Source organism: Artemia sp. Qi Xiang Cuo, chromosome 3 (genome assembly GCF_049724085.1).
Source record: "Artemia sp. Qi Xiang Cuo chromosome 3, ASM4972408v1, whole genome shotgun sequence".
NCBI classification, from domain to species: Eukaryota; Metazoa; Arthropoda; class Branchiopoda; order Anostraca; family Artemiidae; genus Artemia; species Artemia sp. Qi Xiang Cuo.
In genome coordinates this window covers 10,154,148-10,178,023 of record NC_142796.1, presented here as the reverse complement: position 1 = coordinate 10,178,023, position 23,876 = coordinate 10,154,148, and the positions used below count along the sequence as shown (strand labels likewise).

At 36.6% G+C, this 23,876-nt stretch overlaps 1 protein-coding gene across 1 annotated transcript in view; it reads left to right on the top strand.

Annotated features, from left to right (window-relative positions):
• Window positions 1-23,876, top strand: part of LOC148953747 (chromosome-associated kinesin KIF4-like) — a 78,108-nt gene that overhangs the window by 579 nt on the left and 53,653 nt on the right. The gene's annotated exons all lie outside the window — the stretch shown is intronic.

Genomic DNA, 23,876 nt, shown 5'->3' with positions numbered 1-23,876 from the left:
AAAAGTTTTTGGTAAAATTCTACTTTAGCTGCTTTTAGCTATCTTGGAAAGGGATTAGCCTAGGTGGTAAATTTGTAGGTGGCACAATAATGTAGCTAGGATGAAAGTACAAATGTCATTTGATGCCTTTTTTATGCTCTTTCTTAATGTAACAGTTGATTCTGTTGCAAATTGCATCTAGAGCCCTTAAAGGGGCCCCAAAGGTATTTTTTATGAATTATGAAAGAGCTTTAAAAAAGCATCATTAGCATATATTACTCTTGAACAACTTATCTATAAATTAGTGACATTTTTTTGACCAATTTTCAATAACTTAACTAGTGTTGTAACTTCTTTTTGTGGATACAAAAATGAAATACCTTCGGGAACCCCTTTAAGGACTAAAGATGCAATTTGCAACAGTATTGATTATTGTATTATGAAAGAGCATAAAAAAAGACATCAAATGACATTTTCACTTTCATCCTAGCTAAATTGTTAGATTGGAATTATTGAGAAAAGTGATTATCCTTGTTATTCAATGTGGGCATGTGCTGATCAAGGATTTTTTTGGGGGGAGTGGGGGGGGCGAAATAGGTGGATCCAATAAAAAAAATTAAGGGGCGCAGAATAGGCTGATCTGATAAATTTGCATTAGGAGTAAGTTTAATTCACGCAAACTTGAGTTAATTAAGTAAATTATGCTCTTTAAGAATATAGCAATCATTTTTGTTGGCAATGAATTTTAGCCCCCACCCCTATATATACCAATTCAGGGTATATATTTGCACATCAGGGGGGTGGGGTTGATTTTATTTGTGTGTAAATGAGATGTAAGTTTCAACTCCCCCCACCCCCTAATATGCAAATATATACCCTGAATTGGTATATATAGGGGTGGGGGCTAAAATTAATTTCCAACAAAAATGGGTAAATATATACCAAATCATATTATTGAGTTAGGAATAAAGTGAATACACCATTTGATGCCTTTTTTTATGCTGATTACAAATATAATAATCATTTCTATCGGAAATGAATTTCAGCACCCCCTATGTATGCCAATTCAGGGTATACATTTCTACATAAGGGGGGGGCAAATTTTGTTTCTGATGTAAATCGGAGGTAAGTTTAAGATAAATATTCAGATTGGAATTATTGAGAAAAGTGATTTTCCTTGTCATTCAATGAGGACAGGTGCAGATCAAGGATTTGTTTTTTTTGGGGGGGGGGGCAAAATAGGTGGATCCAATAAACAAATTTAGGGGTCGCAAAATAGGTTGATCCAATAAACTTGCGTGAGGAGTAAGTTTAATTAACGTAAACTTGAGTTAATTAAGTAAATTACACTACTTTAGACTACACTAGGGGGGGGGCGTGCGCCCCTTTTCCCCCTCCCCGCTCGATCTGCCACTGAATGAGGGGAACTGGTATTCCCCAGTACAATGTTTTCAACTATGCAAGATTCCAACAGTACACTTTTCATATTGATCTGACACTATTTTTGATGTGTTTTAGGCTTTTTTTAGAAATCACCATAAACTTCTTCTTGGAATAAACTTTTACTTTTAAAACAAACCATTATAATAGTTACCAGTCCTGAATCAATGTCCCATGGCAACTTTTTCTCAATAGTAATTTTTTTTCAAAATGTTTTTAACTTTTGGTTGCTATGGGCTGTTGTTTGTTCTTTACTAGGTTACATCTACCTCTGCAACCAGGACAGTGGTGGATCCAGAGGGGGGAGGGGGTTCATCCCCTAGTCAGTACCTCACTCTTTAAGCCAAAGATTTTTTAGTACTTTTATAAGAGCTATTTATTCTAAATAACGGCCTTTGTGATTAAGGGGTCGTTTTTAAAGAACTGGAACAAAATTCGAACTTTAGCTTAAAGAGCAAGGTATTGACTAGTAGGCGAGCCCCCTATTGTTCATAATAAAAATATATGAATGTAGAAGTTTGTTAAGTAAGTTAATTTGTAAGCTACCTATCTTTATTACTAATAAAAACGTTCGTAAATAAAATTAAATAAGTTTCGAGAAAGCCATTTAACCAAATAAAAGTAAAATTAATATGCAAATTTCGTTGTAGTTATTCATATACGGTGACCCAAAATCAAAACCTGGATCAATGCAAAAATGTTCAAAAATTAAATAAAAAAACAAGTTTTTTTGACTGAAAGTAAGGAACAACGTTAAAACTTAAACAGAAATAATTCCCTATATGAAAGGGGCTGTCCCCTCCTCAACGCCTTGTTCTTTACGCTAAAGTTTGATTTTCTCATAACTCTTATTTTTGTTAAACAATAAACAATTTGTTAATCCCCCTCCTCGTCAGCAGCTTCACCCAAAATATGTTTGTTTTGCTTTGGCATTCTTCAAGACAAATATTGAGCTTTCTACTGAGAAAAGGCGCCTTTTATTATTTCTTTGCTTTCAATCTTGTATATACGTGACTGAAATATAGCCCCTTATAGAAAAGAACACTTCATAATCCTTTGTCCTGATGTCTTAATTTAGCTTAAATTCATTTTTATTATCGGAATTCAATCAAAATTAAGTGCACATGCCCCATCAATATTGGTCAAACATGTCACTTCAATACCTGACAAGTCTCACATCAATTTTTCTAAACGGCAAAAATAAAGAAAAAAAGGAATCAATATCCGACTTCTCAAACGGAAACAGCTGTCAAAAGCAATTAAGAAATCCTTTCTGGTTTCAAATGATTTGCATAACCCACTTTCCGAAGTTTCTACAGCATCAAATGGCCATCTTTGAAAGTATTATTAAAGATTTTGAGGATTCTTTGGAGAGAGGCATAGTCTTGTCAACTTGTAGAAACATTGGTACTGGTGCATTATGTGGGCACTGCTAAAGAAATCAAGTTTGGTTCATGCTAATGAAATAAAATAAAATAGGATGAATATGCAATAGTTTTTAAACAAATTTGGGCTATATATTTCGGCTCAACGGAATTGTTGTTGTCATTTTAATGACAAAAAATATCATTTTAATAGCGGGGAACTTGATTTTAATAACCGAGTAATGGGAAATTTTCTACGGGAGCAAATTTGTACTAGGGGACCGGTTTTTTGTGGGGAAACTTCCATAAGGGATGTAATTTCTGTTTTTTCTGGGGGGAGGTGGGTTAAAAAAAAACATAATTGGGTACTTACGCATTATGCGGGCACCGCATAATTTACAAGTCTGACCATTATTATTTTATTTTTTTTTGGGGGGGGGGTCCCCCCCCTGGGTACTACCTTCCCTGGGTTGCATAAATTACAACCCTTACCCTAAGGGCTGTGAGGGTGGTTGTCATCCTCTAAGACCTAATTTCCAGAATTTTTAACTACGTTAAACAAAATGGCTATCTCAAAATTTTTATTGTACGTGTTTCGGGAAATGGTGGGCGTGGCAGGAGTGTTAGTTGCTTTCCAATCATTTTTGACTATTAAAAAAGGCACAAGCCAATCCAATCTCTAATTGAATGAGCCCTTTTCAAAGTTTCTACGACAACTTCTTCGATATGAAATGCCCTGTTCTAAAGGAAAAAATAATAAATAATACATTGTGCCAACATCGTTCTTATATACCTCCAGGGCATAAATACAAAACTCTTGCCCTAAGGGTTGTGGGGGAGTAACCTCCTCAAAAAACATATTTTCTCTGTGGAAATCAGTTACTCTGAACAAAATGGCTATCTTAAAATTTTGATTGGATGTGTTTGGGGAAAGGGTGGGCGTGGAAGGGATGTTAGCTGCCTTCCAATCACTTTCGACTATTAAAAAGGGCACTAGTTTTTCCAATCGAATGAGCCCTTTTTGAAGTTTCTACGACAACTCCTTCGATACGAATTGCCCTGGTATGGAAAAAAAAAATAATACATTGTGCCAACATTGTTCTTTACTTAGACAGCTCGATTGCGCTGCCTATGACAACATCCAGAATTGCCTATTGCTCTTTTACCTACCTCTTTTCATCTAAAAAATCAGAAAAAAAATGAACAGAATTTTAAAGTGGAAGGTAGAATTTTTGTTTCAAGAAAAATTTCTTCTTCTTCTTCCTATGAACCGATATACATGGCGAGCCCAAGATGACAGTAAGACAGTATTTATTTTTAAGAAACAGATTCGCCGGGATGAAGGTTGAAGCCCGGAGGTCGATATCGATAACCAAAAAAGAGAAAAAAGGGCGGCGTATTAGTGACGCCGCCGCCGATAGAATCAGTGGCGGCGTCAGCGCGCTGATGCAAGCTCGGTGGCGCGCCGCCGTTTTTTTCGGTGGCGCGCCGCCGATTTTTGGCACGGCTTCGGGGTCTACTTGATGCGCTACTTGAACGTCAAGTAAAGTGTATTCTTAAGAAAATTTATTTAAAAAAAACAAAGTTTTTCTAAAGGAAGTAAAGAGCAAAGTTGGAACTTAAAATAAACAAAAATTATTACTTTTACCGCCTATCTAACATATATCAATAAAACTAGTACAAATAAACCAACTTATTATGTTTCTCTATACTTTTAGGATTATACAAAACTAGGGCTTTACTGAAAACACAAAAGTCAAATATAAAAAACATGATTATTGATTTAAGAATTAAAAGTGAGTATGTAGTATAACAATACTAAACGAATCGATAAGGCATTTCATAGTCTTACATCAGACCTAATACTATCAAGATTGCTTTACTTCAACTTGATTACAGATTAAGTTTATGTCCTTTTCAGAACCACAACGAGAGCCATTCATTGAACTCAGCCATGGTGCAGAGTTAATACTAAATTAAACGTAAAAAATAATAAAGAAAAATATTTATCTGGATTGTTACTTTATCTTAAAAGGGATTGATCCGAAAAGGGATTGATAATATTTGTATTCTGTAAAACGCGTCCTTAATTGTTTTGCTCTTACTGTACCAAAACTCCTATATTATTTTGCTTTTTCAGTAAAGCGCTAGTTTTGTATAAGCCTAAAAGTATAAGGAAACATAATTAGTTGGATTATTTGTACTAGCTTTATTGATATGTTAGATAATCTACGAAGTACTAATTTGTGTTCGTTTTAACCTTCAACGTCGCTCTGAACTTCCCTTGAGAAAACTTCGTTTTTTTTAAATTGATCATGGAAAAGAGCACACTCATTTTGAACACCAATGCCACTACTGATCCCACACCGAGTATCGGTGCGGTAAGACAATCTTTTAAAGACGTTAAATAATAAATAAACACTAAGTACGTATGTGAGAAGATCTAGTTTATACCGGTGGTGATCGCCAAGTTCCAAGGACCGTGTTGAAAGGTGTATAGTTATTGTGCTCCGTTCGAGAAGAAAATAGGGCCCCCAATTCATAAAAGTATAGATCAAAGTCACGAAAACTTTAATAAAAATAGCAAGTAAATACTATTCTCATTGAAAATGCCAAATTAAGAATTTTTCAGTCTGCGCGGGGAGAGTGGTGGCAAAAAATATTGGAAGGGGGAATGCTTGGGGGGAAAATATTTTTGAAATCTACGGGCACAAAAATTCAGAAAAGGCAGAAACACAGATTTCCCTGCCCCCTCCCAAAAAAAATTTAACTGTGCAGTTCACTTTTTGTTACATTGAAATTTGTCAATAAATGAAAAAGAGCTTGACGATCATTTCATATATTTGCAATAAAATTCAAATGGTATATAAAATTACATATTTGTAAAACTTAAAAAACTAGAGTAATGTGAATTTCCGGTTTTTGATTGTAGGGTATCTATAAGCTTTTAAGATCCCGGTACGAACTGTGACGTTGTCGGTCTTATTTTAATGCAAGCGGAGACTTTTAAAAATGAAGGTGCACGAATATATGTACACGTATAATTTTGGAAACATAGTTGAAAATTAGGGGGGTGGGGGTGAATTATTAGGAAAAGGTAAATTCAAAAAAAAATTGTTAGTTCATAATATACAGAATAGTTTTACCTAACACAATTTGCATGCACCCCCGAACTACTAACCCCCCCCCCTAATGTGCAAATACATAGCCCATATTGTTTCTAAAATATTTTCATCGTCTTTGTGATATTTCATTATTATTAGTCAGCGAAAACTGTTCTAATTAGATCAAGAACTTAACATTGGCGCTATAACATATAAATAGTGTACGTGTTTGTTTATTTTTAGACGCAAGACCTGGAACCGTAGTATTTTTATGTACCTTTTTGTACTAAAGCATACAGAGTCTAATTGCTCGCCTATCATGCCTCCTGCTTTCCAATATAGTCCTGTAAAATCATGAAGGGTCACAGAAAATTCTAACTGGTCACATAAGACTCTTTCATTAAGTTCACGTACTGACAAGTTTGCGTCCATTTATATTACTTATGTTTAACATATTACTTATATTAAAGATTAAAAAAACTATTTGTGTAACTATGTAATTTAAAATTAACGACCGAATACAGATACGCTTTCCTGGAGCTATCCCAGATGTTAAGTGGAGATCATGGTATCGTTGATGTTTTGATAATTTTAAACGTCTGATAAGGAAAGGGTGATGATACTTTATTTGAAGTTTGAAGACAGAATAGAATTTTGTCAAATTAGGCGCATATAAAAGCTTTATTTAAGAGAGAGGGTTTAAAAATTAATTTCCGTGGAAGATGTCACAGTAGGGTATGCATTATGGAAGTTTTAAGCTGAATTTTTGTGCTTTCAGGAGGGATTCTTTTCTGATGGGGGGGGGGGGTGGGTGGGTGGAAAGGGTTACGGGGGCGGAGTCGTCCATGGAGGATGTTTCCTGGGGGGAAGGGACATTTCTATGAAGGGAGCGCCGGATTATTTAAAAAACGATCAGAAATTAAATAAAAAAAAATAGTTTTTTAAACTGAAAGTAAGGAGCAACATTAAAACTCAAAACAAACAGAAATTATTACGTATATGAGGGGGTTCGCCCCCTATTCAATACCTCGTCCTTTTCACTAGAGTCTTTTTTTAGTAGTTTCAAAAGAGCTCTCTATTCTAATTAACCGGCTTTTGTGATTCAGGGGTTTGTGATTCGAACAAAACTCGAATTGTAGCGTAAAGAGCAAGGTATCGACTAGGGGGCAAACTCCCTAATATACGTAATAAAACATACGAATATAGAAGTTCGTTACGTAAGTTAATTCGTAAGTTACGTCAGAACAAAATTTCGAGAAAGCCATTTAGCCAAAAAAGTAAAATTAATATGCAAATTTTGTTTTAATTATTCATGTACGGTGAGCCAAAATCTAAGCTGCAATAATTCAAAAACGTTCAGAAATTAAATAAAAAAAATTTAACTGAAAGTAAGGAGCAACATTAAAACTTAAAACGACCAGAAATTAATCTGTATATGAAACAGGCTGTCCCTTCCTCAATGCCTCGCTCTTTACGCTAAATTTTGAATCTGTTACAAAACTTTATTTTTTAAAACAATAAAAAACTTTGTTTAAATAAATAAACTCCCGTAGGTACCTCCCCCCCCTTAAACCCCAAAAACCAATCGTTTAAAGATTGTAACTCAATGAGAAACTACAGCTGTGCAATGTTTTATATACTGTGGTCTCTTGCAAAGAGCCTATTGGACAGATTTCTCGTTACTGTTGTTCTTGTACAAGAGCAAATCTTTTTCCTTGGACACGGCTGTACCCAGGGGAGGGGGGGATTTGAACACCCCCCCTCCCAAAAACTAAATGTTTGTCTGACTTGTAAAAATATAAAAAAAATGTAGGTAAACAAATTTTGGTGTTTTCGCATCATGCAGGTATACTGTACAGGGCTTCCACTCTTAAAAATTTAACTTTTGGGACAAGTCTTAAAAATTTGGGGAGTTTTCGGGAAATAGTCTTGAAGATTCGGGGAATCTTCCGGGGAAAAAAAATGGAATTTCGTTCCGAAAATTTGGGAGCCAAAATTGGTTTTAGCTTCGTTTTCAGGCTCAAGTAGGGCTTGCATCTGCGTAGTAAATCAAGCCTTTTACAAAATAGGTTTTAGATCCAGAGCCACAGCCCGGGATTTGAACCCATAGCTGGAAACACTTATTTCTGATATTGCGGAAAAAACTTAAAAATTATTTTCAAAAAAAAGAGTTTTAGTTTTTGTTGTTTAACCCCCATCCTCCCAGAAAAAACCAGAAAGAAAACCAGTTTTGTACGGGGAGCTACCTAAACACGTATCCCTCGGCCACAGTTTCTCATGCCGACCAGAATACAGTACTTTGTTATTAAAATAGAGTTCCCCGCTATTAAAATGATATCTTTTGTCATTAAAATAACAACAACAATTCCGTTGAGCCGAAATATATAGCCCAAATTTGTTAACAAATTATCGCATATTCATCCTATTTTATTTCATTTCATTAGCATGAGCCAAAATTGATTTCTTTAGCAGTTCCAACATAATGCACCAGTACCAATGTATTACTGCAAGTTGACAAGACTATGCACCTCCATAGAATCCTCAAAAACTTTAATAGTCTAATACTTTCAAAGATGGCCATTTGTTGCGGTACAAAATTCGGAAAGTGGGTTATGCAAATCATTTGAAACCAGAAATGATTTCTTAATTGCTGTTGACAGCTGTTTTCGTTTGAGAAGTCGCATATCGATTCCTTTTTTTCTTTATTTTTGCCGTTTAGAAAAATTAATGTGAGACTTGTCAGGTATTGAAGTGACATGTTTGACCAATATTGATGGGGCATGTGCACTTAATTTTGATTGAATTCCGATAATAAAAATGAATTTAAGCTAAATTAAGACATCAGGATGAAGGATTATGGAGTGTTCTTTACTATAAGGGGCTATATTTCAGTCACATATATACAAGATTGAACGCGAAGAAATAATAAAAGGCGCCTTTTCACGGTAGAAAGTTCAATATTTGTCTTGAAGAATGCCAAAGCAAAACAAGCATATTTTGGGTGAAGCTGCTGACGAGGAGGGGGATTAACAAATTGTTTATTGTTTAACAAAAATAAGAGTTATGAGAAAATCAAACTTTAGCGTAAAGAACAAGGCGTTGAGCAGGGGACAGCCCCTTTCATATACGGAATAATTTCTGTTTAAGTTTTAACGTTGTTCCTTACTTTCAGTTAAAAAACTTGTTTTTTTATTTAATTTTTGAAAATTTTTGCATTGATCCAGGTTTTCATTTTGGGTCACCGTATATGAAGAACTAAAACGAAATTTGCATATTAATTTTACTTTTATTTGGTTAAATGGCTTTCTCGAAACTTATTTAATTTTATTTACGAACGTTTTCATTAGTAATAAAGATACGTAACTTACGAATTAACTTACTTAACGAACTTTTACATTCATATATTTTTAATATATATATTAGGGGGCTCGCCTACTAGTCAATACCTCGCTCTTTAAGCTAAAGTTCGAATTTTGTTCCAGTTCTTTAAAAATGACCCCTTAATCACAAAGGCCGTTATTTAGAATAAATAGCTCTTATGAAAGTACTAAAAAATCTTTGGCTTAAAGAGTGAGGTACTGACTAGGGGATGAACCCCCTCCCCCCCTCTGGATCCACCACTGTCATGGTTGCAGAGGTAGGTGTAACCTAGTAAAGAACAAACAACAGCCCATAGTAACCAAAAGTTAAAAACATTTTGAAAAAAATTACTATTAAGAAAAAGTTGCCATGGGACATTGATTCAGGAATGGTAACTATTATTTTGGTTCGTTTTAAAAGTAAAAATTTATTCCAAAAAAAAAGGTTATGATGATTTCTAAAAAAAGTCTAAAACACATCAAAAATAGTGTCAGATCAATGTGAAAATTGAACCATTGGACTATTGCATAGTTGAAAACATTGTACAGGGGAATACCAGTTCCACTCATTCAGCGGCAGAACCAGCGGGGAGGGGGCGAAGGGGTGCACGCCCCCCTAGTGTAGCCTAAAGTAGTGTAATTTATTTAATTTACTCAAGTTTGCGTTAATTAAACTTACTCCTGACGCAAGTTTATCGGATCAACCTATTTTGCGCCCCCTAAATTTTTTATTGGATCCACCTATTCTTCCCCCCCCCCCAAAAAAAAACTAAATCCTTGATCCGCACCTGTCTCCATTGAATAACAAGGAAAATCACTTTTCTCAATAATTTAAATCTGAATTTTTATCTTAAACTTACGTTTAAACTTACCTCCGATTTACATCAGAAACAAAATTCCCCCCCCCTTATGTAGAAATGTATGCCCTGAATTGGCATATATAGGGGGGGGGGGCTGAAATTCATTTCCTATAGAAATGATTATTATGTTTGTAATAAGCATAAAAAAAGGCATCGAATGGTGTATGCACTTTATTCCTAACTTAATAATATGATTTGGTATATATTTACCCATTTTGTTGGTAATGAATTTTAGCCCCAACCCCTATATAAACCAATTCGGGTTATATATTGGCCCATTCGGGGGGGGGGGGGATTTTAAACTTCCTAATGTGCAAATATATACCCTGAATTGGTCTATATAGGGGTGGGGGCTAAAATTCATTTCCAACAAAAATGATTACTAAATTCTTAAAGAGCATAAAAAAGAGCATTAAAGAGCATAATTTACTTAATTAACTCAAGTTTGCGTTAATTAAACTTACTCCTGATGCAAATTTATCTGATCAACCTACGTTGCGCTCCGTAATTTTTTTCTATATATTCCAACTATTTGGCCCCCCCCCCAAAAAAAAAAAATCCGTGATCCGCACATGCACACATTGCATAACAAGTATAATAACTTTTCTCAATAATTCCAATCTGAATTATTATCTTATCTGAAAATCAAATTTACATAACAAATTTCTTATATTAATAAACCTTTTACAATTTAATATTTTGTTTGCCATCATGAATCATGAATTTGCCAAATCATGAATTAGCAGGTTCTGCCTATAGGCCTAGCAACAAGCGGACGAAAACCCGTCTCATGAAGGTTGACGAAAGCCAATAACAAGAAATGAATGAACGGACCAAAGCAATATTGCGTAATAACTATATACGTGAGCGATTCCTATATGTCCATCTATAGGAAGATTTGACACTTCTTAGTAAATTTAAAAATAGAAAGCAATGTATGATTGAAACTATTTGAATTAGTAACTACTTGTTAACAAAAGAAACAGGATTTTAACTGTAAAAAAATTAAGTGTTTAGGTGTTATAATACAGTAATTAGAGTAGTTTAAATGTTAAAAAGTTTTAAAAGGATTAATGCATCACAGGTGATAGGAATTGGAGACTTTTGTCCGTGAATAGGATGATGATTCATTCCTATCAAAGATTCTGTCCGAGAATAGGCAGGTGGCCGACTACTGGGTGTCTTACCCTAACTAAATTGTTATGCCACCTGCAAATTTACCAATTAGGTTAGGAAAATGAAACTTTCAGGGATGGGTCTACAGGCTGAAGTAGCTTAGGCCTATGCCCTGGGAAGGTATTTTGGAAGTAGGCTACCTACCTCCACTCCTCCCTCTAGAAAGTCCTGACCTTTGAAAATCCATGTTGTATAAGTGAAACCTTGCAAAATAGATTTTCTGCTTAAATGAAGTATAACAAAATTGTTTTCAGCCTCACAAGTTTGCTCTATTCCAATTTATAAGGTTTTAAAGATATGCAAATACATTTCCTAAATAAATAAAAAAACAAACAGAAAAACATTGATATAGCTTAAAATTTTACTCAAATAACAGAACTTGCATCTTAAGAACTAGCCTAAAGCCAGAGAAAAAGAAATTAATAACTGAAAATTAAGCTAAAATGTTGTTTTCTCAATTTCAATAGCTAGGCTATAGACCTGGGTAAATTTCTAGGTGGAACTATAATGTTGCCAAGATGAAAGTGAAAATGTCATTGCATGCCTTTTCTTATGCTCTTTCATAATTCAATTATCACTTCTGGGGCTAATTGCATCTCGAGCCCTTAAATTGGCCCTGAAGGTATTTTATATGAATTATGAATGAGCAAAAAAAACATCAAATGATGCTTTCACTTTCATCCTTGCTAAATTATATGACCCACTGCAAAGTTACCATGAAGTTTCCACACCCCCACCCCCCTCAGGGGCCAATAAATACCCTGAATTGTCAACAGCAAAGTTTTGGATTGCAAAATTCAGCACTATTTTTGTCAACAGCATTTGTAAAACTTGAAACAGTAGGAAAATGATTTATATTTTTCTCCGAGGTGGCCGCTGTTGGAGGTGGTGTCCCCCAGGGCACGGTTTTGGGTCCGACCAAACTGTTAACGACCAAACTTTATTTAATATATATATATAAATGACGTGCCAAAAATCCTAAATAACAAAGTAAGCCTCTACGCTGATGACTCGAAACTTATCGGTCGTGAAGACCCAGCGGAGAATATTAAGTCGATCCAACTGGACCTCAATACATTCACTCACTGGACAAATATTTGGAGGCTTGAATTCCATGCATCGAAATGCAATACTATCCACCTTGGGTGGAAAAACCCGCAAATTCAGTACCGTTTGGATTGTAGGGATGGGTACTAAAATGGCATTTTCAGCAGCCACGTGGAGAGAGATCTTGGTGTCCTGGTAGACGACGAATTGAAATTTCGTATTCATGCACAAGCGACTATTGCGAAGGCTAATCAGACTCTTGGCTTAATCAAAAGAACGTTCACTAGCAGATCTCCAACTGTTATGACCAAGCTACACAAGAGTCTAGTTCGACCAAGGCTATAGTTTGGAATGTATAACGCATGCTCAATCAATAAGACAGACCAAGCAGCTCTAGAATCAGTTCAGAGGAGTGCAATGAAATGTATTAGAGACCTCTATGATGTCCCTTATCCATCCCGTCTCCGTAAGCTTAGAATACCATCTCTAACATATCGTCGCAAACGAGGCGATGTGATAACAGCATACAAGCTCCTAAATGCTGAGGATACCATTCCTGGCCTTTTCCAACCGGACAATTCAAACAGAACTCGTAGTCATTCTCAAAAGCAATTCCGAAAACGAGCCAACACCAGACTAAGGAACAAGTTCTTCTCAAATAGAGTTGTCAGCTTGTGGAACTCCCTTAGTGAAAAAACAGTAGCCTCTACCAGCGTGGATGCGTTCAAGTCATCAGTGGATAGGGAGTGGCTCAACAAACCGTGGTGCACCATTTGGGACGCCACAAATGATGATTAACTATCATCACTGAAGCTGGCGGACACAGGATTCGTCCTATCGCTAGCAAGTGCGATTTAAGGTAATTTTAAGGTAAATATTTGAGTTGCCTAATAAATGAGGTTTGAATTATTATAAATAAGTATTTTTGGAATATATTACTCTTGAATAACTTATTTATAAACTAGTGATATGTTTTTAACCACTTTTCAATAACTTAACTAGTGTTGATAACTTCTTTGTGTGTTTACAAAAACGAAATACCTTTGGGGCCCTTTTAAGGGCTCAAGATGCAACCAGCCCCAGAAGCAATGATTGAATTACAAAAGAGCATAAAAAAGGCATTAAGTGACATTTTCACTTTCATCTTAGCTAATTTATAGTGCCACCTAGTTATTTACCTAGACCTGTCATGTAGGCAAATTTCAGAACCCTTTAGAGAGAGAAGGAGTAGAGGTAGGTACTTCAAAATATCTTCCCAGGACATACTTTAGCCTGTAGACCCATCCCTGAAAGTTTCATTTTCCTAACCTAACCTCTTTCCAAGATAGCCTAAAGTACTTAAAGTAGAATTTTACCAAGTTTATTGAGCCTTATACCTTTGCTCAAATCTGATTTATGGATTTCAAAGATTTGGAGCCTAAATTGATTAGCCTTCTGAACTTTAAGGAAAAATCATTGAAATTGCTTAAAATGTAGGCTAGCCTAGTAAATTTACAGTTTTCAACACAATTTAGCTAGAATGAAGATGGGCACATCACTTGATACCTTTTTTTATGTTATTTCATAATTCAACAATTGTTTTTGAGGGAATTACATTTCCAGCCCTTAAATGGCTCAAAATAGCCCATACCAACCAAAAGATTAAATCATGTTTCTAAAAAATGAAACTTTCTAGAGAGAAAAAATTGTCATTTTTTAGTTGATTCTGGAATGGTAATTTTTATTTGCATTAATTTGAATAGTAAAGTGTTATTTAAAAAAAAGTTACAGAAATCTTTTGAAAAAGCCAGAAACTCCTAAAATCTGACATCATTTTGATGGGTTTAACAAATAAAATTTTGATATTAAGACAAAGAAAATAATTAGCTAGTTACCATTCCTCAGTCAGCTACAAATGGCAATTTTTCTTATGAAACAGTTTTTTTTAAGTAGACTGTGTTAAAATTTTTGGTCACTATAGACTGTCTTACCTTTTGGGGCCCTATCAAGGGCTCAAAATGTGATCCCCTCCCCCAGAAGCAATTATTGAATTATGAAAGAGTGTAAAAAATGCATCAAGTAATCTAGTCACTTTCATCCTAGCTAGATTATGTTGAAAACTGCAAATTTCAACTCAAACAATTTTATTATCAAACACCTCATGGTGATGCTGATCAGTGGCAGTTTTTTTAACTGTCACTTTTTGAAATTTTGTTCTTGAATTTTAGCTAACTGAAACAGTTCTTTAAATTTGAATAAAATCCTGCTGAATAATAGGCTACAAATTATATTTCAAAAACTAGTCAACAAAAAAGAGACTAAAACTCAAAATTGAGGTAGGCTAAAACATTGTGTGCCCACATTTAGATTATTGACATGTTATCAATGCAATCTTCTAACCTTAGAACAAGGAAAGAGGGAGATAGCCATTAGCTTGAAAACACCTCTCTGGGGTACATTTTAGACCATGGTAAATTATGCTTCTCTAACTTTAAGATCCAGTGTGCAAGACTGGGTATTTTGCAAGGTTTGGCTCAAGCCTAGGTTTGTCTCTGATTAGACTCCACTGCTGATCATCAGTAGCCTACATTTAGAATTTTTACTATTGTGTATTTCAGTAATATGGCTACATGGTATTTATGTCTATTCAATGAAAAACTCGTCAAATTAATACAAAACAAGACACAAATGAGAAAAGAAAGAAACTACAATAACTAAATGTACAAAGAAAACAAAAAAGGGACTCAAAAATATGAAATGACAGTAAAATGCAAACAAAATTACTGAATCAGTAGGTCAGCTTTATTTTTCTTTACTCTCCATCTAGCAACAGCATTGCCAGGATCTCAAAACTTTGAATAAGGCAGGTGACTTGTATATTCATGTACCATGGAGACAGATAAAGCAAATATTTTGCAAAATGAAAATATATTGATCTAATTGTGTTGTGGGATTTCTAGAAGTGTAGCAGATTGACCTAGACAGAGCTGTTCCTAGTGTTGGTGGTGCCTGGAGAAAAATTAATTACAACACAACCTTCATTACCCCATACTGTTATTTTACTGCTATTGTGTTTTCTTGAAGAGCTATTAAACTTTGGAGTTACTGAATCTTGTGCAAAGATTACCAAAATGTAAGCTAAATAGATAATTCAAGCCAATAAAATCAACAAACTCTTGTACATAGCCGGGGCTATATCTTGCCTTATCAGAGATGCCATTGCTACATTGTTCATTATTTGTCTCTAAAAACCATTGAATGGTGGATCATATGTTATTTTTCTCTGTCTAATTTATGTCCTAGAATGTAAGCCTACCCATTGGTTTGCTGATTCATTTGGATTGCTTTATGTTTTAAAATTATTTCTCATAAGCAATTGGTTCATATGTCAAATAATGCCAATTTGAAAAAAGCTAGCTCATATTTATTGCCTATTTCCTGGCATTATAGGAGGAAAAGGTAATGCATGGCGCTACTTTTTCCATAGTCCAAACTTGCATTGCCAATCTCTATTTCATTTTCGTTTTTTATCCCTATATTCACGGCACCAGGTTCATAAAGGTATCTGATATGCCACTACTCATTTACATAGTTTCAAAACATCAAGGTTTTAAATGTTATCCTCTTTAGGAGTCAACAGAGGGATTTGCAGGAATAATATCCCCAAGAAGATCATTCCAGATAGAAGTGCAATGCTGGATGGAACTTTTCTTCAAGTACTTGGTTCTTGGTGTATCCATGTATTTGTAGAAAACATCCATCAATACTGTCAAACCTTTCACTTAGATGCTTGAGCAAGTCATGTGTAGAGGTGCATCCCACCCTAATTACACTATTCTGGATATTCTGGTGTGGCACCAACATTGTTTTTGGAGCACCTGCATATAGTAGGCATCCATGTTAAGCTGTTGGTCAGATGCAGAACTTGTAGAGTGGGATAATCAAGGTGGATGGAAGAAGGTTTTTGAGGTGAAGAGTAACTCCCAGCTTTCGTGTACAGGAGGTTCTCACCCTATCAATGTGGTTATTCCAAGAGAGATTGGTGGAGAAATGAATCCCCAGTAGACAATGCGTGTCAACTCTCTTTATAGTTTCTTTTTTGAAAATAAAACTTGGCTGTTCACATAGCACATTTTGATTGGGTAATAAGAAGCTCCTTTGTTTTCAATGCATTGAAGTTGATCATCCATTTATCAGACCACTTTTAAATCAGAGGCAATGCTGTAGCGTTGCCTATAGTAAAGGCCATATGGCTCCAATTTTTTATTATTTATTTATTACTTTTTTTCTCAGAGGCACTTCATATGGAAAGGGTCGTTGTAGAAACTTCAAAGCGGGCTCATTTGATTGGAAATCGAGAGTTCTAGTGCCCTTTTTAATAGTTGAAAATGATTGGAGGGCAACCAGCCACCCTAACGCCCATCATTCCTTCAAACACATCCAATCAAAATAATAAGATAACCAATTTGTTCAGCGTAGTTGATTTCCAGATAGAAAATAAATTTTTGAGGTGGAAACTCTCCCACGACCCTCAGGGCAAGGGTTTTAAGTTACGCCCTGGGGGTATATAAGGTTTTTATGGAAGGTGTTGTTGTAGAAACTTCAAAACAGGCTCATTCAATTGAAAATTCAAAAGGCTAGTGCCCTTTTTAATAGTTGAAAGTGATTGGGGGGCAACTAGCCCCCCCCCCCACGCCCATCTTTTTGCCAAACACATCCAATCAAAATTATGAGATAGCCATTTTGTTCAGCATAGTTGATTTCCAGATAGAAAATATGTTTTTGAGGAGGACACTCCCCCACAACCCTCAGGGCAAGGGTTTTAAGTTATGCCATGGGGGCATATAAGGTTTTTATAGACGGCATTGCCGTAGAATCATAGGCAGCGCGCTAGCGCTGCCTAAGTAAAGAATGATGTATGCACAATGTGTTGTTTTTTTTCCACCATACCTGGGCACTTTTTTATTGAAGGAGTCGTTGTAGAAACTTTGAAAAAGGCTCATTGTATTGAAAATTGAAATGGCTAGTGCCCTTTTTAGTAGTCGAAAGTGATTGGAAGGCAACTAGCCCCCCCCCCCACACCCGTCAGTTCCCCCACTACATCCCATCAAAATTTTTAGATAGCCATTTTATTCAGCATAGTTGATCTTCCGATAGAAACTATGTTTTTGAAGAGGAAAGTCTCCCAAAGCCTTCAGGGCAAGGGTCTTAAGTAATACCCTGGGGGTATCTAAGGTTTTTATATAAGGCGTTGTTGTAGAAACTTCAAAAAAGGCTCATTCGATTGGAAATTGAAAGGGCTAGTACCCTTTTTAATAGTTGAAAGTGATTGGAGGGCAACTAGCCCCCCCCCCACGCCCATCTTTTTGCCAAACACATCCAATCAAAATTTTGAGATAGCCATTTTGTTCAGCGTAGTTGATTTCCAGATAGAAAATATGTTTTTGAGGAGGACAGTCCCCCACAACCCTCAGGGCAAGGGTTTTAGGTTACGCCCTGGGGGTATATAAGGTTTTTATAGAAGGTGTTGTTGTAGAAACTTCAAAACAGGCTCATTCAATTGGAAATTCAAAAGGCTAGTGCCCTTTTTAATAGTTGAAAGTGATTGGAGGGCAACTAGCCCCCCCCCCCACGCCCATCTTTTTGCCAAACACATCCAATCAAAATTATGAGATAGCCATTTTGTTCAGCATAGTTGATTTCCAGATAGGTAATATGTTTTTTATGAGGACATTCCCCCTCAACCCTCCGGGCAAGGGTTTTAGGTTATGCCATGGGGGTATACAAGGTTTTATATAAGGAGATTTCTTAGAAACTTCAAAACAGGTTCATTCGATTGGGAATTCAAAGGGCTAGTGCCATTTTTAATAGTTGAAAGTGATTGGAGGATAACTAGTCCCCCACGCTCAGTATTCCCCCAAACACATTCACTCAAAATTTTGAGGGAGCCAATTTGTTCAGGGTCGTTGTTTTCCAAATAGAAAATATGTTTTTGAGGAGGACACTCCCCCACATCCCTCGGGGCAAGGGTTTTAAGTTATGCGCTGGGGGCATCTAAGGTTTTTTAGAGAAGGCGTTGTTGTAGAAAATTAAAGAAAGGCTCAGTTGATTGTAAATTCAAAGGGCTATTACCCTTTTTAATAGTCGAAAGTGATTGGAGGGCAACTAGCCCCCCCCCCTCGCCCATTATTCCCCCAAATACATCCAATCAAAATTTTGAGATAGCCATTTTGTTCAGCGTACTTGATTTCCAAATAGAAAATATGCTTTTGAGGAGGACACTCCCCCATAACCATCAGGGCAAGGATTTTAAGTTATGCCCTGGGGGCACATAAGGTTTTTATAGAAGGAATTGTTGTAGAAACTTCAAAACAGGCTCATTTGATTGAAAATTCAAAGGGCTAGTACCTTTTTTAATTGTCAAAAGTGATTGGAGGGCAACTAGCCCCCCCGCGCCATTCATCCCCTCAAACACATCCAATCAAAATTGTTAGATAGCTATTTTGTTCAGCGTAGTTTATTTCCACATAGAAAATATGTTTTTGAGGAGGACACTCCCCCACACCCCTCAGGACAAGGGTTTTAAGTTATGCCCTGGGGGTATATAAGGTTTTTATAGAAGGCGTTGTTGTCGAAACTTCAATAAAATCTCATTCGACTGGAAATTCTAAGGGCTAGTGCCTTTTAATAGTCGAAAGTGATTGGATGGGTAACTAGAAACACGCCCCCCCCCCCCCACCCATCATTCGCCCAAACACATTGAATAAAAATTTTGAGATAGCCATTTTGTTCAGGGTAGTTGATTTCCTGATAGAAAACATTTTTTTGAGGAGGACACTCCCCCACAGCCCTCACGGCACGGATTATAAGTTAGGCCCTGGGGGCATATAAGGTTTTATTGACATTTTTGTCGTAGAAACTTGAAAAGGGGCTCTTTCGATTTGAAATTCAAAGGAAGTAACATTTTTAATAGTTGAAAGAGATTTGAGGACAACTAACCCCCCTCTCAAGTCCACCTTTTCCCCAAACACATCCAATCAAAATTTTTAGATAGCCATTTTATTCAACGTAGTTGAAAGTTTTGTAAATTAAGTCTTTAAGGATGACAACCCCTTCCCCCTCAGCCCTCAGGGTACGGGCTGTAAGTTATGCCCTGGGGGCATATAAAGTTATTATTGAAAGTATTGTCATAGAAACTTCAAAAGGGCTCATTCAATTGGAAATTGAAAGGGCTAGTGCCATTTTTAATAGTTGAAAGTGATTGGATAGCGACTAACGCCCCTCTCACGCCCACCATTTTTCCAAACACATCGAATTAAAATTTTGAGATATCCATTTTGTTCAACGTAGTTGAAAGTGCTGGAAATTTTGTCTTTTAGGATGATAACCCCCCTCAGAGCCCTCAGGGCAAGGGTTGTAAGTTATGCCCTTGGGGCATATAAAGTTTTTATTGCGTTGTCGAGAAACTTCAAAAGGGCTCATTTGATTGGAAATTCAAAGGGCTAGTACCCTTTTTAATAGTCGAAAGTGATTGGAGGGCAACTAGCCCCCCCCCCACGCCCATCATTTCCCCAGACATATCCAATCAAAATTTTGAGATAGCCATTTTGTTCAGCGTAGTTGATTTCCAGATAGATAATATGTTTTTGAGGAGGAAACTCCCCCACAACCCTCAGGGCAAGGGTTTTAAGTTATGCCCGGGCGGCATATAAGGTTTTTATAGAAGGCTTTGTCGTAGAAACTTTGAAAATGGCTTATTCGATTGCAAATTGGAGTGTCTAGTGCCCTTTTTAATAGTCAAAAGTGATTGAAGGGCACCTAGCCCCCCCCCCACGCCCATCCTTACCTCCCAAACACCCCGTCAAAATTTTGAGATAGCCATTTTGCTCAAGGTAGTTTTTTTCCAGATAGAAAATATGTTTTTGAGGAGGACACTCCCTCACAACCCTCAGGGCAAGGGTTTTAAGTTATGCCCTGGGGGCATAGAAGGCTTTGTTGTAGAAACTTCAAAACAGGCTCATTCGATTGGAAATTCAAAGGGCTAGTACCCTTTTTAATAGTCTAAAGTGATTGGAGGGCAACTAGCCCCCCCCGCACTTCCATCAGTCCCCCAAACACATTCAATCAAAATTTTGAGATAGGCATTTTGTTCAGCATAGTTGATTTCCAGATAGAAAATATGTTTTTGAGGAGGACACTCCCCCACAACCCTCAGGGCAAGGGTTTTAAGTTATGCCCTGGGGGCATATAAGGTTTTTATAGAAGGCGTTGTTGTAGAAACTTCAAAACAGGCTCATTCGATTGGGAATTCAAAGGGATAGTGCCCTTTTTAATAGTCTAAAGTGATTGGAGGGTAACTAGCCCCCCCCTACGCCCATTATTCCCCCAAACACATTCAATCAAAATTTTGAGGTAGCCATTTTGTTCAGCGTAGTTGTTTTCCAGATAGAAAATATGTTTTTGAGGAGGACACTCCCACACAACCCTCAGGGCAAGGGTTTTAAGTTATGGCCTGGGGGCATATAAGGTTTTTTATAGAAGGCATTGTTGTAGAAACTTCAAAACAGGCTCATTCAATTGGAAATTCAAAGGGCTAGTTCCCTTTTTAATAGTCGAAAGTGATTGGAGGGCAACTATCCCCCCCGCCTCGCCCATTATTCCCCCAAATACATCCAATCAAAATTTTGAGATAGCCATTTTGTTCAGCGTACTTGATTTCCAAATAGAAAATATGCTTTTGAGGAGGACACTCCCCCATAACCATCAGGGCAAGGATTTTAAGTTATGCCCTGGGGGCACATAAGGTATTTATAGAAGGAATTGTTGTAGAAACTTCAAAACAGGCTCATTTGATTGGAAATTCAAAGGGCTAGTACCTTTTTTAATAGTCAAAAGTGATTGGAGGGCAACTAGCCCCCCCCCGCGCCATTCATCCCCTCAAACACATCCAATCAAAATTGTTAGATAGCCATTTTGTTCAGCGTATTTTATTTCCAGATAGAAAATATGTTTTTGAGCAGGATACTCCCCCACAGCCCTCAGGGCAAGGGTTTTAAGTTATGCCCTGGGGCCATATAAGGTTTTTAAAGAAGGCATTGTTTTTGAAACTTCAATAAAATTTCATTCGACTGGAAATTCTAAGGGCTAGTGCCTTTTAATAGTCGAAAGTGATTGGATGGGTAACTAGAAACACCCCCCCCCCCCACACCCATCATTCGCCCAAACACATTGAATAAAAATTTTGAGATAGCCATTTTGTTCAGGGTAGTTGATTTCCTGATAGAAAACATTTTTTTGAGGAGGACACTCCCCCACAGCCCTCACGGCACGGATTATAAGTTATGCCCTGGGGGCATATAAAGTTTTATTGACATTGTTGTCGTATAAACTTGAAAAGGGGCTCTTTCGATTTGAAATTGAAAGGAAGTAACATTATTAATAGTTGAAAGTGATTTGAGGGCAACTAACCCCCCTCTCACGCCCACCTTTTCCCCAAACACATCCAATCAAAATTTTTAGATAGCCATTTTATTCAATGTAGTTGAAATTTTTGGAAATCAGGTCTTTAAGGCTGACAACCCCTTCCCCCTCAGCCCTCAGGGCAAGGGCTGTAAGTTATGCCCTGGGGGCATATAAAGTTATTATTGAAAGCATTGTCATAGAAACTTCAAAAGGGCTCATTCAATTAGAAATTGAAAGGGCTAGTGTCATTTTTAATAGTTGAAAGTGATTGGATAGCGACTAACGCCCCTCTCACGCCCACCATTTTTCCAAACACATCGAATTAAAATTTTGAGATATCCATTTTGTTCAACGTAATTGAAAGTCCTGGAAATTTTGTCTTTTAGGATGATAACCGCCTCAGAGCCCTCAGTGCAAGGGTTGTAATTTATGCCCTAGGGGCATATAAAGTTTTTATTGAAAGCGTTGTTGTAGAAACTTCAAAAGGGCTCATTTGATTGGAAATTCAAAGGGCTAGTACCCTTTTTAATAGTCGAAAGTGATTGGAGGGCAGCTAGCCCCCCCCCACGCCCATCATTCCCCCAAACATCTCCAATCAAAATTTTGAGATAGCCGTTTTGTTCAGCGTAGTTGATTTCGAGATAGAAAATATGTTTTTGAGGAGGAAACTCCCCCACAACCCTCAGGGCAAGGGTTTTAAGTTATGCCCGGGCGGCATATAAGGTTTTTATAGAAGGCTTTGTCATAGAAACTTCGAAAAGGGCTCATTCGATTGGAAATTGGAGTGGCTAGTGCCCTTTTTAATAGTCGAAAGTGATTGGAGGGCAACTAGCCCCCCCCCCCCCACGCCCATCATTCCCCCAAACACACCCAATCAAAGTTTTGAGATAGCCATTTTGCTCAAGGTAGTTGTTTTCCAGATAGAAAATATGTTTTTGAGGAGGACACTCCCTCACAACCCTCAGGGCAAGGGTTTTAAGTTATGCCCTGGGGGCATAGAAGGCTTTGTTGTAGAAACTTCAAAACAGGCTCATTCGATTGGAAATTCAAAGGGCTAGTACCCTTTTTAATAGTCTAAAGTGATTGGAGGGCAACTAGCCCCCCCCGCCCTTCCATCCGTCCCCCAAACACATTCAATCAAAATTTTGAGATAGGCATTTTGTTCAGCATAGTTGATTTCCAGATAGAAAATATGTGTTGAGGAGGTATTTATACAAACCTACTCCCTCCCATTTGCCCATTATGTTTCAAAACTAAATGTTGCCTTAAGATCAAATCAAAATGCACTGTGATAATGCTAATTCCCAATAAGGCATCTCAGCAGTATCCCAAGAACGACTAAGGGTATTTATGTTCAAACTTTCGAGGCTACTTCTGCTCTTAAAATTTAACCAAATGAAAATAGTTTAAGTGTATCCAAGCTATCAAAGAGAGTAAACAGATTTTTTTGCCAATGGTATCAAGTTTTCCATTTCAGGTCAACTAGAGGAGGTATGAAACTAAGTTAAACAGTACTATTTATGTCCAGATTTTTAAAATGGTGTATGTTGTTAAAAATTGCTGAAAATTTTTCTCCAGCATACAAATAGCAGGCCAAACTATAAAGTCTTAAAAAACGAAAAGATTTAAAGCGTTATTTTCTTTTTCCCTGAAAAGACTATTTAAATATAAAATGAACAGAAATTAATTAAATAAAACTTTTTTCACAAAATAAGTTTTTCAAAGGAAATTAAATAACTCCATTAAACAAAAAATGAGCAAAAATAAAATGAAATAATCTACCAAGCTCGAAACTACCACAAATCAGCATCGATAAATAAATTAAACCCAAAACGAACAGAAATTACAAAAAAAAACCAAGTCAAACACAAAACGAGCAGAAATTAACATAAGTTGGTTGCAAAACCCCTCTGTCTTCCCAAGGCCAGAACAAAATTTGCACTTTACTGAAAAAATACAAATGAATGTGTATTGTCAGTTTAATGTGCACATACTGATATTTAGTAATCAAAATGTTAAAATTATTTGATTTATTAAAGTTATAAAAGTAAAAACATTTATATTTTTTTCAGTAAAGTGCAAATTTTGTTCTGGCCTTGGGAAGGC